The sequence below is a fragment of the Nematolebias whitei genome, chromosome 15, assembly GCF_014905685.2.
Source record: "Nematolebias whitei isolate Nwh7 chromosome 15, NemWhi1, whole genome shotgun sequence".
NCBI lineage: Eukaryota > Metazoa > Chordata > Actinopteri > Cyprinodontiformes > Rivulidae > Nematolebias > Nematolebias whitei.
This window is the reverse complement of record NC_056512.1, coordinates 32191763-32197980: the sequence shown is the minus strand read 5'-3', so window position 1 is coordinate 32197980 and position 6218 is coordinate 32191763. Positions and strand designations below refer to the sequence as shown.

Genomic DNA, 6218 nt, shown 5'->3' with positions numbered 1-6218 from the left:
GTGTGTGTGTGTGTGTGTGTGTGTGTGTGTGTGTGTGTGTGTGTGTATGACTACTTTTTTTACACACTGGTGAAGATTCTCAGTCATCCAGGACATGGTAAATTCAAAAACGTTCAAGACAAAAACAACTGGACTTTATTTATAACAGAAGACGTTTCAATTTTCATCAGATGGGAAGCGAAACGTCTTCTGTTCCAAATAAAGTCCATTTGTTTTTGTCTTGAGCGTTTTTGAATTCACTGCTGTTATGATTCAGTTCAGTTTTATGTAAAGAGTTTTCTGTAATAATTTGAAGAAGCGGCAATACATTTATGTTCATTATTCAAGGATTTCTTTATTTGTCATACACACCGCATGTGGTACATGTGGTGGAACAAAATTGTGTACAGGTCCCAGTTACATCCAACAAAAGTATAAAACGTAAAAGAAAAACAGTAAAAAGATCTAAGATATGAACTAAAAAAAAGGTTAACTAAAGTAAAAATACACTAAGCCCTAGTAGTATTAAAAAAAAAAGAATACGCCAAACAGCAGCACGAACATTAGTCTGTGTGAGCAGATGAGTACAAATAAACACAGCAACATGAAACAGATCAGCATCATATTGATGTGATTTTTCACAGTGATTTTCCTGGTTAGATATTCATGAGTCTAACAGCCTCAGGGTAGAAGCTGTTCCTCAGTCTAGTAATTCTACATTTAATGGTCCTTAACCTCCTGCCAGAGGGAAGCGGGGTAAAAAGTGAGTGTGCTGGATGAGTGGGGTCCTTCCTGATGCAGGTGGCCCTCTTCTTGCATCTGGAGGTGTAGATGTCTGTGATGGTGGGGAGACTGACTCCACTCTCTGCAGAGCTTTTCTTTTATGTGAATAGGTAAAGTTTTAAATTGTTTTTTATGCTGTTAATTTTGTCAAAACTGTAATTTCTGAAAGTTGAAATTAAAAATTTTGTTAATTAATCGTCTTGGATGAAAAATACCCCATGTTTAAAAGTATAAAAATTGTATTAACACTATTAAAGAACAGGTCTTTAGTATTTATGTTACACAAATATTTCTATTGCATTAAATTGAGGATTATGAGGGGGTCCCTGAAACTTTTGCCCCTGAATCCAAAAAGTTTGAGTATACCCTGGTCTAGTCTACACACACAATTTTAAATAAAATAGCTTGTTTTTGTGAATCAGTTTATCCTTAACTCAGTTAAGGACTTTGCAAAGGGATTTAAAGATTTTTATTTTGACTTAGGAGGAAATCCCCAGAAAACTGGAGGACACGCTGAAAAAGTCTATTTGGCTCTCACTCATGACCAACCAATCATGCCCAGGTAACTGTCATATGCACATAAAAATAAATTATCTAAATGTTTGACAATACAAACACTAAGTAGTTTTTTTTTTTTTTAGATGTTGCTGCAGAGCTTGAGGAGGTACAGCAAAACTACAATTTGCTGAAGAATGGTTTGAATGAAGAAAGAGCCTAAAATGGGTAAAGCTTCAAGTACACGACCACAACATTTGTCAAAGGCGTTATTGTGAAATGCTTTTTCTCTGATCAGTATTTAAAAAAACATTTTAATAACATTTGGCCTTTTCTATCAAACAGCTGCCCCGAATCCAAGACACAAAGATCCATCACTGTGACACAAAAGTTCAAGATGGAAAAACTTTACAGGCAAATGTGAAAAACAGTGAATGATGCGAATTACTTTGACACTGCTCTGTTTTTTGTTTGTTTTTTTCCCCCACCTTTTTTAATTCACGGTTTAAGAAATATTTTAACACATACTTTGACTTCACTCTGGGATTTAAGTTTTTTTTAATGGCCTTTTATTAATTTCAGAAAGAAAAATGTGATAGGTGGGAAAACCCAAACAAATGTTTCATTTATTATCTTTTATTAACAAATTGTAGGAAAAAACAAGGTTCTTATAGTATGTAGTAGTAGTGTATCTTATTTTATGTTAATTTTTTAAAGTGTTGTTTCATTAGTTTTTGAGTTTTTAAATGCAATTAATTTTATGAAACTTATAATCAATATTAATTTTAGCTCATATTGTATGCATGAGTTGACCAAAATAGCTTTAAGAAGAGTTAAGTTTTACATTTTGGATAACACATGCAAGAACGAGACTAACTTTTTTGGTGTGTTCACATGAAAAAGCAAAGAAACACATTTTTATGCATTTTTATTTGTATTTTTGACTTCATTAGATATATTCTTCTGCTGATTTTTTTTATATGTAAGTCAATTCTAACTGCATGCATGCAAGAAACACCTTGCAAAAATATCTGAAGCTCTTGACCTTGACCCCTCTAAGGGATTTTACACAACTGCTAAGTTCATGGCAAGAACCAACACAGACATGTTCCTGTTTTTAGTATTTTACATCGCTTTATTATGTAACTGTTTTTGGTTCATTTTATATAATTTTTTTTATTTACTTTTTTATTTTATATGCCTTTATCTGATTGTCTATTGCTGTCTGTACTAGGGGTTAAACGACTACAGATTTTTTAAAGGCGATTTAAAAATGGTAAAAGCTGAGTCGACGTCCACTAATCGATGATGTCATAGGAACTCAAGAGGCTATATCATATTCGCAAAAAAAGGAAGAAAAAATGTCATTATTTACAAAAAAAACAACAACAAAACATTGGGCGTATATTTATGCTCCTACCATTTATCATACTGCAAATAAATCACAGGAAAACCAAAACTATTATTAAGCTGCAAAAGTGAAAGAAACGTGCGGCACATAAAAAAACAAGGCTAAGAACAGCGTGGAGCACCTTATTATAATATTATAATTATTTTAGTTATCAATGGTCGTCGGACATGTGCATCCGCTGACACAGCAGCTGGGTCCATTTAAGCCACAGGTGGATCACTGGCAGTCATCCATCTGGACTTTTCTGTAGCGTAGTGAACAGCTGTCCCTTTTTTTAAATGGTCGTGTGTGTCGGCTGACGCAGCGACTGGTGAGCTTCAGGTGTGTCTGGCAGTGATCTATCTGGACTTTTGTGTATGTCTTTTAACCGGCCGGTCAGTGCGACCGTTGGTGATCCAAACTGGATCATCTGCCGATGCAATTAAAAGCCCGACACCAACCCACCCGCCCATCCAGCACATTATTTTGGCTTGGACTGGGCGCGGCCGTGTTAGAAATGACAGCTCTACCAACCCCACTGATTTTAGTTTTATTTAATTTTATCCCCACCCACCCACACACACACACACACACACACACTGGAAACAATGGGGGGGGGGGGGGGACTATTTGAAATATAAAAACTTGCGAGATGCCCTAGAGTCGACTAGTCAACTAGTCTATTCAACCCCTAGTCTGTACTGCATCTGTGTTCTTTGTTTAAAACGGGTCTCTTGTAAATGAGTCCTTGTGGCTTAATGTGACTAACCTGTATAAATAAAGGTTGAATGAAAAAAATGTATTTGATAACAAATGCCTTCCAATAAACCTTCAGATAAAGTGCATTTGTGTATGTATTTTTAGGGAAAATGTAAGAATAGACTGTCACCTCATCATGTTTATCAGCCGGCTCGGTTGTGCTTTAACACAGGTCCATGTCCCTGGGGAGTGGAGCATCTTGTTTCCATAACATCGAGGAGAAATTGAGATAGTTAACCTTCCAAGGCCAACGCAGGGGGAGCCAGATTCAGATATCAACATTTGTTTTGGGTCAGACCGAGCTCTGTTAATTTCCGTCTGCCTTTACAGTCTCACTAGTTCATCTCATGGCGACTCCAAACAGACAAATTGTGATTACATACGCCCAGTCGAGCTTACAGCTTCTCCAAGATCTGTTCCTTCCTGCCAGCGAGATTCAGGAACTGCAAGTAGTCTGCGATTCTCTGCAAGAGTCACATCCAGCTGACGGCTCGGCTCGCACAGCATTTGAGTCAGGGTGTTGTCGAGCACAGCACATTCCTTCACGCCAGGCAGCTTAAAAATGGCCAGAACAGCTGCTGATGTTTTCAGAATTTGTTGATAATCCAGGTAACCACCAGTCCCAAAAAGCAGAATCCTTTTAGCATAAATCCAATTATGTACACACAGGAGGGCTCTCCTTAGCCCTGTCTTCTTGTTAAAAAAATGGGATCAATTGCATTGATCAGCTGATCAGATCCATAGTTTACAATTCAGAAGATATGCAAAAAGAGGCCCTGTAAAAGGTTTGCAGGACAAAGAGCAGAGCAGGGACGGCCGGAGCAGGAGGAAGAAGTGTCTGCCTTTGCTGAGGGCAAGCAGGAAAATAAATAAATGTCCTGGACGACTGAAAATATACCAATATACCTTAACTTGGCCCCAAATAAAGGTATGCTATGCCAAAAACAGTTGCTAACGGTTCAGTTGAGGAGGAGGAAGGAGACGAACGCAACAATAAGTGAAGGACAAACCTAAACTTCTTCTTTCTGCTGTTCCCTCTTCAGGAGTCACCATGAGTCATCCTCCATCTCAATCTACCATCACTTTAACTAAATCCATGTCCTCTCTAATTGCATCCTCTTTAACCTTCCTCTTTTTTGTCATTTTGCTGACAACAGCTTCATTTCTCCCGTCTTAACAATATACCCACTGTCCCTCCTCTGGACATGTCCAAAACATCTCAGTCTGGCCTCTCTAACTTTATCTCCCAGTTCAACCTGTGCCGTACCTCTGATCTCATTCCTAATCCATTCTTGTCACTCCCAAGGAGACCCTCAACATCTTCATTTCTGCCACTTCCAGTTCTTTCTCCAGTCTTTTTGTCAATGCCATTCTCTCCAGACCATACAACATAGCTGGTCTCACTACTCTCTTGGAAACATCTGTAGAACTTCTGTAGCTGCAAGTTCATAAATGCACAAAAGGTCCAGCTTCACCAGAGCTGCTGGTTAAATGCTCCTTTGTTTTTTAGCCACACAATCGTTCACTGCCAAAAGGAGTGTCTTTAAGTGTGGCCACAGGGAGGCACTTTCTCGTGCCGTTCTTCAACTGAAAACTCGGCTCACTTGGTTAAAACTTAATGAAGAACTTAAACTAAATTTGTGCCCAACACACTAACAGTGCAGCTACTGTATGTCAGAGGAAAGCATCAACACAACAACTGCAACTAATGCAAACATCTGCTTTGAATCTTTATAAGAAACTTTTAAAATAACATCACAGCAGCATGTAAATACATTTAGATTTTTTTAATTAAGCATTAAGTGAAGCCAAATGGTAAAACACGATGAAACGTCTTAAAGTATTTCAGATTCAGCACCAATAACTCAACTAGGGACACAAAGGTACTTGAAGCCCTTGAACAAAAAACACATCAATCCATGCATTCTTCACATCTTAAGACTAAATTTTACAACTACAGTATCTGACAGACATCATAAAAATGATTTTTTAAATTTAGGTACAATTATATGAGCTTCATGTTTATGAACATAGCTGAAAAATACAGTTTAAGCATGCTAAAATACAGCAGAAGGCTGAGGTGTTCTCAGGCACATTTCTTTCTCTAACTTCTCTTTTGGCTCCGACATTAAGCCTGCATACAGCTACTTGGTAAATACTTAAATCACTTGACAGTCTTGGAAAACTCCATTTTCTATACACACAAATAACATTTCACCAAGAGGCAACAGCCAAAACATTAGCACTGTTTTAGTGTTTATCAGTGGACTAAAATACATTCATTTCACACATTAGGAAACAATCCATTTGTTAGCAGCACAGAAATGAAAGTGGTTCAAGATTTGTAAAAGATTAAAAATTCAAGTTCACAGGTCAGGCGGTGTTGAGCTGGGTGTTAACCCAGAGAGTGCTGCTTCTTCAGGTTGTCAGAGCGCCTCACTCTGTCTTCTGGAGTTTTTCTATACCAGCTCCTAAAAACAAACGAAGAATCACCAAAAATGTGCCAGTTTCTTCAGAAATTTTCAAACTCTCATTTACAAAGTCAATGCATACTTCCAGCTATAGTTAGTTAATTATACAATTATTTGTTGCTCAAATTACATCAAATTTAATAATGATCGCATGCATTTTTAAAGAATACTTTATATATAAAATATTCATTATGACATTTGTACACAAGTATCATTGTATGCGTTCACATGGAAATTAAATACATGTCAGTACTTCATGACACTAAACTGCTTGAAATTTTGTTTAAAATATATACAGCTTCTACCCTGAGGCTGTTAGACTCATGAATCTCTAACTAGAA

At 37.3% G+C, this 6218-nt stretch overlaps 1 protein-coding gene and 1 long non-coding RNA gene across 2 annotated transcripts in view; both read left to right on the top strand.

Moving 5' to 3' along the window:
- The window catches only part of LOC119421674 (ras-related protein Rab-26-like), a 156412-nt gene that overhangs the window by 107496 nt on the left and 42698 nt on the right, over positions 1–6218 (top strand). The window lies entirely within an intron of this gene.
- On the top strand, positions 1245–1796 carry LOC119421675. The gene is made up of 3 exons (XR_005187375.1): positions 1245–1324; positions 1404–1485; positions 1603–1796. It is a non-coding gene; the product is annotated as an uncharacterized LOC119421675 (long non-coding RNA).